We start from the raw sequence: 12851 nt of genomic DNA on the forward strand, positions 1-12851 counted from the left end.
TGGACAACTTGAAATATTTAGGCGTCATTGTAGATGATCGACTGTTGTTTAATGAGCACGTAGACTATACTATAAAGAAAGCGGCCAGAAAACTAGGAACGATATGCAGGCTGAATGGATTCTTGGACGTTGAAACAAAAATTATGCTATATAAAGCAATTGTAGCACCACACTTTGAATACTGTCCATCTGTACTGTTTCTGGCAAACAGAAGACAAAAACGTAGAATGCAAAGGATACAAAACAAAGCAATGAGATTGATATTGGGAGTCGAACGGACAACTTCTTCAGCCGCCAGGCGGGAATGTCTTTGCTGGATGACAGTTGAACAAAGAATTATCATGAAGACACTAGAGTTTATTTTCAAAATGAAAAACGGATTACTGCCAGCGTATTTAACAGTAAATATTCAATATGGGACGGATGTACACGATCATTACACAAGAAGAGCAATGGATTTACGACTGCAAAATTTCAAAAAAGCTGGAACTCAAAACTGCGTATTTTTTAAAGGATTCAAATTGTTTAACAGACTACCCACTGAAATTAAACATGCAAACAACCTAAGACTATTCAAAAGACTATGTGCAAGATGTGTTTTAAATGGATTGATCTAACTCTAGCTTTTGACCTGTAGATTGACGTTATGATGGACATACGCGGGAGCGAGAACGATGTAAGACAAATAAATGATGGAATAATAAGACATTAAAAAAAATATCATTATATGATAACTCGTCTATTAAGCCTCCCAACTTCAAACAAAGCGTATGGGGTGGAGGTGGGACATATTATGGCCCCAATGGGACCATCATAATAATAAATATTTTATACTAGTCGACCCAGCAGACGTTGTCCTGCATAGTAGGCGAAAGTGCGCATTGAGTACAACCCATGCAAAATTTGAACACGATTCCTAATTTCAGTTACACCTTACCTTATTCGTGTTTTTCGCATGAGAAAATATCATATAAACCCGTCGGAAACGATAACCATGGATAACCATCATACCTGCTGAAGGAATGAAAAAATCCATCTAGCCGTTTTCGAGTTATGCGGATACGAACACAGACCATTTCATTTTTATTATATAGATTTATTTATTTATTTATTTATTTATGGTTGTTTATTGAATTTATCGAAAAATCGTTAAAATAAGCTTAACTTTTGAAATTTCTATTGCAAATTTTCAAAAAGAGGATAATTACCGTGGAATCGATAAAGACGCACACTGCTGAATAAATTTTCTGCAGTAACCACTCGCCGACGCGCGCTTTTGATTCTGCTACTGTCGTCGCCAAGCGATTATGTTTTGCACTTTGAAGAAAGTGTGTCTCTGATCGGCGGAATATTTACGATTGAACTGTCTGACATTGCCAGGCGAATGTGTTACATATATTCTAAACTTTGAAGAAAATTCGTTTCGATTCAGCATTCCATTCCAAACCCTAAGGGCTACCAATCCAAAAACAGATTTTTTTTTTTGAGAAGATTTCATTCGGCTGTTTCTGATGCCAATGTCAGCCACGCGATTATTGCATCGTATTCCTCCAACGCGTGCTTTCATTCTCCGCTGTCGTTACGCGATTGTGTTTTGTATTGGTAAGAAACCTCGTTTCGGATCAACTTTTACTAAATTAAGATTATGAAAAGAACCGGTTTGTTAACAAGAATGTGCATTTCAGTCTCAGCATTTCCGTAGCAATTCATCTAGTGACTGATGCTGGCGTCAGTAGCAATCATGTTGTAGCTGTTTAGGTTGGACAAAAGGTCAAAGGTCAAAAGGTCGAAGGACAAAAGGACGAAAGGACAAAAGGTCGAAGGGACAAAAGGTCGAAGGGACAAAAGGTCGAAACAAAAAATCTGAGTCAAAAGGTCGAAGGTCAAAAGGTCGAAGGCCAAAAGGTCGAAAGGACAAAAGATCGAAAGGTCAAAAGGTCGAAACAAAAAAATCTGAGCCAAAAGGTCGAAGGTCAAAAGGTCGAAAGGAGAAAAAGTCGAAACTGAAATCTGAGTCAAAAGGTTGAATGACAAAAGGTCTAAAGTAAAAAAAATCGTAGGACAAAAGATCGAAAGCAAGAAGGTAGAAAGACTAAAGGTCGAAAGAATAAAAGATAGAAATTGCGGTTTTTGGACAAAAGGACGAAGGCCAAGAAAGGTTGAAGATCAAAAACTCAAAGGTCCAAAGGTCAAAGGTCGAAAAAATTAGGCAAAACTTCGAGTGTTAATCAACCATTCTTTTGTACATTTATGTTTTACCTGATATTATTTCATTGTTGAGTTTTTCCTTCTATTAGTCATAGGCCGTTCTTTCGAGATTCGCATATTTATATTCATTTGTGTTTTACCTGATAATATTTTATTGTTGAATTTTTCCTTCTTTAAATTCAAAGGCTTGTCATTTGAGTTTCGCACATTAATATTTATTTGTGTTTAACCTTATTTTCAGTGTTGATTCTTTTCTTTATTTTATTCATAACTTTTTCGTCGAATTTCACATTTTTATACCGCATATGAAACACCAAACACACTTGAAAACATTTCATGCTAGAATTTTCAGGGTATTTTCAGAGATTTATTGTCAAATCAATATTTTTATCAAAGTATTGCTAGGCTTTATTAACTTTAATTGTAATTCCTGAAAATACTTGTCATAAGACGAGTTTGGACCTTCCCATTTAATTCCACCACTTGACCATCACCCCATACAAACTGGTACAAACTCGCCTTATGACAAGTGAAGGCATTCCACTAAAAAGCTAAAAATAATTTCCTGAAAATAGTTCTTCACTCATTTTCATCCAAATGATAATTCAAAATATATCATTTTAGCTTAACAAACCATTTTCTAATGACAGTAATTTTATTTTTATGTGCTCAAAAGATGATACGTTTTTGTTTTTTAACTAACAATAAACGAATATACATAATACATTTATTTTTATTATAAGAAACCGTTACGTTACGTTGTAAAGTTGGGAGGGGTATAGAATTGCTAAAATTTGAGTTAGGGAAGATCCATTAATTACGCAACGCAAAAATTGAGAATGTTCAACCCTTACTTCTCCTTATGTCTCACTTTTTGTAAGACATGTCTAAAAATTTTGTATGGATCGTCACACTTCGCTCAACCCCCTCCCCCTCTAAGCGTTACGTAATTTATGGACACACCTTTCCATGATTTGTGAACGTTTGTATTGCACTTTGAATTCAACTAGTAACCCTTTAACGCCCAAGACCGCTATCAGACAGGAAGCTTTAATATTTTTTGTAAATTTTGTAAACTTTTGAAAAAAAAAAAAGATTTCACAATTGATTTTTTGACCTGTTTTTCATTCAACCTTCTGTTATTTTTTCGACCCTCTTTTCCTTCGACCTTTTGTCTTATCAATTTTTTTTACTTGAGACCTTTTTTCCTTTCATTTTTTGACTTTCGACCTTTGGACTTTCGACTTTTTGTCCTTTCGACATTTTGTCCTTTCGACATTTTGTCCTTTCGACATTTTATCCTTTCGACCTTTTGTTTTCGACCTTTTATCCTTTCGACCTTTTGTCCTTTCGACCTTTTATTTTTTCGACCTTTTATCCTTTCGGCCTTTTGTCCTTTCGCCATTTTTTTTTCCTTTCGACCTCTTGTCCCTCACACATTTTTTCCTTTCGACCTTTTATCCTTTCGACCTTTTGTCCTCTCGACCTTTTATCCTTTCAACTTTTTGTCGTTTCGGCCATCTGACCTTTTGACCTTCGACCTTTTGACACAGATTCCATATGATAGAAAAAAGGAATCTGTGTCAAAAGGTCGAAGGTCAAATGGTCGAAGGTCAAAAGATCGAAGGTCAAAAGGCCGAAGGACTAAAGGTCGAAAGGACAAAAGGTCGAAGGGTCAAAAGGTCGAATGGACAAAAGGGCGAAGGGTCAAAAGGTCGAAGGACAAAAGGTCGAAAGGACAAAAAGACAAGGAATGAGTAGTGAAAAGAGAGAGAAAAGAGTAAAGAGCATAGGTATGTGAGAAGTGAAAAGTGAGAAGTGAGAATTGATAAGTGAGAAATGAGAAGTAAGAAGTGAGTAGTGAGAAGTGAAATGTAAATAGTGAAGAGTGAGAAGTGAAAAGTGAGAAGTGAGAAGTGAGAAGTGAACATTGAGAAGTGAAAATTAAAAAGGAAGAAATGAGAAGTAGAATGTGACAAGTGAGAAATGTGATATAAGGAGTGATAAAAATGAGAAGTGAAAAGATAGAAAGAAGGAGGGAGGAAAAATATACGGTAAGAAAGGAAAAAGAAGAACAGAGGAAGAAAAAAGAACAAAAAAGAAAGAAAGAAGAAGGAAGATGGAAGAAGGAAAAAAGAAGGACGAAGGAAGAATGAAGAAGGAGAAAAAACACAAGGATGCAAAAAAAGAAAAAAGCAAGTAACAGGGAATGGAAAAATAGAGAAGAAATAAGGAACAAAGAAGAAAGAAATAAGTAAAAAGAAGGAAGAAAAAGGAAAAAAAAGAAGAAAGAAGGAAGAAAAAAAGAAGGAAAAAAGAATGGATGAAGAAAGATGAAAGAAAAACAAGGAAGAGAGAAACAAAAAAGAATAAATGAATGAAGAAGGGAAAAAGAAGAAAGAAATAAAAAACCAAGCGGAAAGAAAAGAAACAAGAAGAAAGAAAGAAATAAGAAACAAAGAATTTAGAAAGAGTGAAGAAATAAAGAAGAAAAGAGGAAAAATATTAAAAAAGAAGTAAGAAGGAAAAATGGAGGAAGAAAGAATGAAGAAAGGTGGAAGAAAGAAATAAGTAAGAAAGAAGGTAGAAAAAAAGAGAAACAAAAATAGGAGAAGGAAAAATAGAGAGGAAGAAAGGGAGTAACAGAAAAAAAGAATATAGAAAGAAGTTAAAATGAAGAAAGAAGTTAGAAGGAAAGTAGAAGAAGGAGAGAAGAAGGAAAGAAGACACAAGGAAACAAAAAAATAAGGTAGACAGAAGAAGCAGGTAACGAAGAAGGACGAAAGAAAGATTGGGGAAATAAAAAAACGAAGAAGGGAGAAATAAAGAAGTAAAAAGAAAGAAAGAAGGAAGAAAGAAGGAAGAATGAAGGAAAAAAAAGGAAGGAATAAGGAAGAAAGAAGAAAAAAAGGAGGGAGAAAAAAGGAAGAAAAAAGAAAAAAGAAGGAAGAAATACGGAAGAAAGAAATAAGCCAAAGACAGTGAAGAAAGAAAGAAGGAAGAAAAAATGTTTCCTGAAAAACTGATAGAAGAAAGAAAGAAGGGAGGAAGAAGGAAGAAAGAGAGAAGAAAGAAGTTAGAAATAAGGAAGATGAAATATGGAAGGAAGAAAGAAGGAAGAAGAATGGAAGGAAAGAAGCATATTAAGTAAGAAGGAAGAAGGAAGAAGGAAAAAGAAAGAAGAAAGAAAATAGAGGTTAAAAGGGAGACAAAATAATAAAGAAGTAAGAAAAAAGAAGGGTCTTTCTTCATTTCGACCTTTTGTCCTTCGACCTTTTGACGCAGATTTTTTGTTTCGACCTTTGACCTTTTGTCCTTTCGACCTTTTGTCCTTCGACCTTCTGTCCTTCGACCTTTTGTCCTTCGACCTTCTGTCCTACAACCGAAAAAAGGCAACCGTACTTTTGAACGGCATCGTTAAGATTGAACTATCTGCTGTTGCCATGAGAATATTTAGCTCTTAGAAGGAAATTCATCTTTTATAAATGATGCACATTTTTAATCTCTCCTATGAACAAATCCGAAGTCAAAATCTTGTGGGAAAACTTCTCTGAATGGCAAGAATTCGCCACAGTTACTATAGCGGTTGCACTTTCATCCCAATATAAAAGTTCTGAAAATAGCCATTTTATTTTCTATGTCTCCCAATCACTATCAGCAACCACCGCCGCCCCACCAACGATGACGACACCAACGCCATCGATATGGCAGCCGCTGTGGCTGGGATCGCTATCCGACACCATGGTCTGCTCTCTGCCTGACGATTGTCTCCGATGCTGACTCACTGCTACCGACGGAGCGTCATGTCCGCTCTCCGGGAATGCTCGAACGAAAATAATGCGCGAGCCCGAAAAGCGAGTCTTTTAATGCATAGAAAAATAAAGCGTAACTTACATTAAATTGATGTCCCTGTTGGAGATGCATGAACGGGATTTGTTGGTTTTGAAATTTTGACCGGTTTTGGTGAGAATTGCAACTATCAATAGTTCAACGTAAATAATCGAAAGTTTTAATAAAATTTGCAAATTGGTGGAGAGTTTTCGAGTCGTTTGTATATAAATCGCTATTAAAGTTTAAAATCTTACATGATTTCGTGCCGGTCTCCGATTTCCATTTTGCACCCTGTATTCGAGCTTTCTCTATAGACGTAGTTTACGTAAAAAAATTTAATTTTTCAGAATATTATTTCAGTTAGAATGTTTTCAATAACATTGGGATCCGTAATTTTCTGTATTTTTTGTGAGCTTTTTCTCATACATGCATTTTTCCTGCGAATCTCACCAGAGTCGTGTTTTATACGAGTTGTATTCCAATCCATGTTGGGGGCCCTCCTTAGCAGTGCGGTAAGACGCGCGGCTACAAAGCAAGACCATGCTGAGGGTGGCTGGGTTCGATTCCCGGTGCCGGTCTAGGCAATTTTCGGATTGAAAATTGTCTCGACTTCCCTGGGCATAAAAGTGTCATCGTGTTAGCCTCATGATATACGAATGCAGAAATGGTAACCTGGCTTAGAAACCTCGCAGTTAATAACTGTGGAAGTGCTTAATGAACACTAAGCTGCGAGGCGGCTTTGTCCCAGTGTGGGGATGTAATGCCAATAAGAAGAAGAAGATTCCAATCCAAGTAAAATAAAAAAAGTTTGGGATGTGCCCGATACATTCTTATAAATTATCAATTATAAATTCTAAAACCCAGCGTTGTCGGCCAAATGATCTATTCAGTGAAACGACTTTTACAATTAAACAACTAAATGAGCTTTTTGTAGATTGTCAAATTGGTAAGGGTGGCAAGCGTTATTCTAATCTAGTTGAGACCATCTATTAGAGAACGAAAAAAAAAATAAAAGAATGTATACCAATAGGTTTTCGAAGTTCCGCCGAAAATGTTCACTAAATAATTCAAACAAAATAAGAAAACGAGAGTGGAACAATTAATGATCGTTATCACCGTCGCCTCGGGCATGCTCCGGCCATAGGAATGTTTCCCTTTGGTCCTTCAAATACGATAAACATTTTGTATGTACTTATGTACATGGTACCGCCACACTTTCATTCGTATCCGAGCTCGAGCCCCGAGTCTTATACAGCGCTCAGTAGAAATAAGCTTTATTTTTGCCTGACAGCAATTCCATTTTGTGTCACTTTAAAATGTTACTGCAGCTATAAATTATGCTTGGTCTGGGGTTCTCTGAGCGAACCGCATTTCGTCGGGTGCAGTGTGTTTTCTGTTGGGACGAACATAGCGACATTCAGTTTGGTTTGATCTGGAAAGAACGGGCGAGGCAATGAGTTTTTTGTTCGCTACTCTTTATTCTAGTTCAAATGAATAAACATTATTCGGATGTGATAAATGACCTTATTTTTATTACAGCAAATCATCAACACTTGAATATTTTTCCAGAGATTCGGCACCAGAACACAGTTGATTGGTTTATATAGGAGTACAACGGACAATTTGAGCCAAAAACATTGTGGTACACAGAATTCTGTTAATTTTGCCACCAAAGTCTATCTTTCAAAAGTATTTCATAAAAAGGCTAAAAAATGCGGTAAACATTGAGGTTGAATGTTAGATTGAGGAAATGTAAATCGTGTAAAAACATAATTTAGTGTAAACACTGCATAACGCAATATATAGCTTATCCATTTTATACCCGAAGTCGACAAAATTCCCTAGACCGAACTGGGATTCAAACCATGTTACCTTCAAAGTGAACTGCTTTATAACCTTCGTCTAACAACTGAGTTACAGAAAGCTCAACTTTTCTATCCATCTATCTATCTATGAATAGCAGAAAGTTAAAAAGTAGGTTCCTTCACAGAGTTAAATGACCCTGAAAATGGTAAAGATTCTTTATAGGGCCTCATAAGGTACTGATATGTCGAACTAGAATGAATTTATTCCCATTACTCGTAAGTTGCATAAGTGTTAAAAGCAGAAGCTCTCAAATGAAGCATCCATTTAACAAGAAAAAAGCATGTTATACATTTCCCAAAAGCCATAATATCAAACCCCAAACGTTTACATCACATACCGAATTTCCTCGTTGTGGTCATACAGACGGCAGACAACATCGACACACTTAGCCCTCTGGCTTCAAATTGACACGAACGATACCCTGGAAAAGGGGTGAGGTCCGTTTTCAATTAGACTAAAACTAACACCCTGCTGTGGTCTTCGCCCGAAAATCCATTCTTGTCGACCACTTGACCATAAAAACACATTTCTCTTTCTGAAAAGATCCACCCATTCTCCGGCACCAGGCATCCGCTCAACTCATTTACCTATTTTCCTTTCGATTTTTCCGGATGACATAGGTACACTGTGAGACCGAAGCACAAAGCTGCACTGAAATAGAAACCCACTTAACGACGGTGGTGCCTTTCTTATCTTGAAACTGAGGTACTGCGTTTACTGAGTTAATTTAATTGGTATCACCAAATACTGCTTTTCTTCCTACTCCAATCCATATTTGGCTATTTATAACACACATACGCACACACACATGCTTTTTCTCCGCTAGTTGAACTGAACCAACTACAACTCGGTCCTTCTTAACTTTCAAAAGAAAATTAGTTTCTGATTAAATACATAGCCTATCAGTGATCCTCGGCGCATGAGAAAAGTGTTCAAAAGCAAAAAGTTCTCATCTAAAACAAAGACATTATTCAACAGCAGGAATGTGAAAATATGAGATAGCACTCAGGAAACCGGGAAAATGGGTTTCCTTACTTGTTTACTGCCTCATATTCTTTTTATACCGAGCGGCTACGGTGTGGTGGGCTTTGGTAGACCAGTGGAACCTATATGGATGTCATCGTCGAATGAAGATTTTTCATTTGGTTTAAAGTTACCCTTTTTGCCGTTCTCGTATACAAAGTGTATGAAAAGGCTATATGTTCGCTCTGAAATAAAACTTTTAATAGAAGGTCCGGAGATCAATAGTGTTATATTCCGAACGACTCAGCTCAGCGCATCGAGGTTATGTCTGTGTGAATGTATGTGAGCGTCGTGTGTGTATGTGTGTGTGTAAAAAAATCTTACTCATGTTTTAGGTACTTATCCTTAACCGATTCGCTCGCAACAAGTTGCATTCGACTCGGAATCCTGTCGCATTGTTTCCCATTTAAAATTGACCAGATCAAACAATGAGCTTCAAACAAGCACGTAAATACTTTTGAATCTGAAAATTTTCCTCACGTTTCAGTTGGTAGAACAATTTTTTCTACAATCTTAATAACAGCATTATTACTCCATCCTATCTTGCAAAGAAAATGAACATTTTCGGAAACATATCAAACTAGCAAACTACAGAAAATGATTAAGAAAAAAACCTGAGAATCGCTTAGAAGACGCACGGGAACCAGCTGTTTGACATCATCGGTCTTTGTTTTGGTAAATTTGCATGCAAACCATCATCATTTCGTCATCATCATCATCATTTCATTCCATTTTCGCAAATGTTCCTTGTAAAATGTAAATATTAGTGTTAGGTCTCCTGTCATTTGAGCTTTTTATAAAATGGTTTATACGTTGTATTGTTCGGATTGAATGAAGTTGCATCGTGTAGATTTTGTACTCACCATTTCACTTATTGCGCTAGTGAATTCGAGTCTTCCGCATTTTATTGCATTCACAATACGGTCGTCAAATTTGTGTCTCACTTCGATTTTTGGAAAGCAGTTTTCGACAGTTTTTGGGCGTGAAGTGAATTAGTTGGTAGTCAAGATTGAAGAAAAATGTGAAACTCAGTTAGTGAATATGTTTTAGGAAAGATTAAATCAAGGAAACAGTGGAAAAAGATCAAGTGAAAAATCAAGTGAGTGTGTATGTGTTTGATCCGAACGTTCGAACGTTAGTATGTGTTCGATGAACATACGAATATCGGCATAGGAAAAACGCAGTTTTCAACGTTGTTTCAGCAATTACTCAGTAATTGCTAGTTTTGATAAGTGAAAAATTAATATGGAAATGCCATGAATATATTATGATGGAGGGTAAGTCCGTAAATAGCCCCAAAATATTGAAATTAGTTCAAAACTTTATTAGTATTGGTGCGGATTCGAATAAAATCATCGTGATTATCGGATTGATTACGGTTTATAGAGCCTTTACCAAAAACGCGTACTTCCCAATATATAATTAGATCCAGGTTTCCCCAAATACAAGATGCCACTTGTACACTTGTATGCTTGTTTATTTAATTATACACTTGTACGTTTATTTAATTATACGGATGTGATGAAATTTTATGAAGTTTAGACACAAGATGAATCCAGTGGTGCGAATTCTCAATCTCAGTGACTGAAATTTATAGGATATTGATACCATTGCACACTGGTTCAGAAGCCCCCAAAACGTGCGTTTTTTAGTTTTCGACCTGAAAACTACATTTTAGAGTCATGATGTCTTCAGAAGAGTTGAAGAATGTTTCTTGGGCTTTCTTTTGATAAGAAAATATCAATGATCTTTCCACCTTGAAGGGCGGTATGAAATAAAAAATTTACGCAGATGTACAAAAGCAGTGGTTGTTCTCTGCAATGTTATAAAGAATGTGAATTGGAACATCTTTTCTGAAAACACAATATTGGACAATCGGTTTTGTAAGGAATTAGAGCACGTTTTGTATGAATGACCCCCAAAAATCATATTTTGAGCATAACTTTTTTGGAAATGATTTTAGCACTATGGTTTGTTCTAGAAAGATGTGCATAATGACAAAAAACATGTTTGTCTAGAAGACTACTTTGATCTATCTTGAAACCTGTCAAAGTTATTAAGGAATCATTAGAAAAAATAGTCAATTTTCACATCAATACACCATGAAAAGCGGCTAGAGGCGGCAAGCCAAACAATCACTATCTGAAAGATTCGGTTTTAAGCTGTTTTGTTTTGTTTTGTTCCTTCGTGTTCCACTATTGTTCTGAATCAACTTAAGGCTCTATAAACCGTAATCAATTTGATGATGAAGATGATTTTGTTCTCATTCGAACTAATACTAATGCAATTTTAGCCAAAATTCAACATTTCACTGCTATTCACCAACTTACCTCTGTCAACGTATATTCATGATATTTTCATATGAATTTTTCACTCACCTAGCTAATTAATTATTAATTAATTGAATGAAAAGCGCTTAAAACTGCTTTTTTCCTAGACAAATTTTCGTATACTGATTGTACACACACCAACTCCGAACGATCGAAACACACCCATACACTTATTTTGAACATACACTCAGTTTTTCACTTGTTTTTTTTCTCGCCGTTTTCTTGATTTTATCACAACTAAACATAATTCACTACCTAACTTTCACTTTTGTCTTTGATGTTGAACACCAATTTCTTCACTTCATGTCGAAAAACCAACGAAAACTGCTTTAAAAAATTTGAAGTGGGAGACAAATTTGACGGCTGTATTGTGAATGTTGTAAAATTCGGGACAACTAAATTCACTACCGCATTAGGTGAAATAGTGCGCTCCAAATCTCGGCAAAGCAACTTAGAAATATCAAAACAATACATCGAATATGCTAGTCGACACGCAAACAACTTTATGCATATACATACAAGAAAAGAATCATCATTTCATCGTTGCCAGATTTATTTAATCAAATAATTATTGCGGTTTGTCGAATTAATCAAATCAACCAGAAAAAAAAAAGATTGTGCAAGCTTCTGTTGGCAGGGTGGAGAATGGTTGACATTTAATTTTACCGTACCATTCATCCTACCATGCAGTCAAAAAAAACAACACCACAGCCGCAGCAGCAGACGACAGCACATACTTTTACTATTTTCTCCCCCCACAATCAATGTTTTCGTAGAATAATTTCTCAACGTATAATCGGTTTTGGTGGCAAATATACATTTCATTATTCCTTACTCATTTTACAAATTAGAACTAATAAATCAGTATCTGTGGCTAGCACTCTTTCAAGGCTGTGTGCCACAACCTAATTCAACTTCATTCTGTTCTATTTGCACTGCGCACAAGAAAGTGTGGATGGATGGCACGAGACTCACGCAGCAGCAAACAAACAATCTGCGGATGAAGAATAAAAAAGACATAATTTCGTCTTACATTAATTTGGGAAACTGTCTCAGTGTGTTTACTGTACTTTCCCTAACACTGTATGTTGAAAGCCCCAGTGGTGTATGAAGAATTTTTAAATAAGTTTCCATATAATAAATATTTCATAAATGCTCAAAAATAAACATTTTATTGCATCTGGCAACATTATGTAGCAGCTGACAAGCTTTTACCACCCCATTTCCACCCACCTTAAATTTTCGTCGTTTTTTCGTGACCAGCAAACGTACTCGCGTTTTGAGCTGCGTATATAACAAGTTATCATTATCAGTGTTTCCGTAGTATGTTTGCATTATCGCTAATCATCACTAATGAAAACTGTTTCCAGTTCGTGTGTGTTGTTTAAATAAATGGTACGATTACCTTAACACGCTCGCCCCACTGTTCTCCTCCAACACACTTCCGGCAGCGATACCTTGTCGAATCCGCATTCCTTCAGTACATCGGCAATTATGCTTTCGACTCGACGAAGATGAGGGATTTGCAAATGCACAAACCGAGCTTCTAATCATCAGTTCTTAATCGTCGCTGTGGTTTTCACCGATAGTTCC

Source organism: Armigeres subalbatus, chromosome 3 (genome assembly GCF_024139115.2).
Source record: "Armigeres subalbatus isolate Guangzhou_Male chromosome 3, GZ_Asu_2, whole genome shotgun sequence".
In the NCBI taxonomy this organism is placed as follows: domain Eukaryota; kingdom Metazoa; phylum Arthropoda; class Insecta; order Diptera; family Culicidae; genus Armigeres; species Armigeres subalbatus.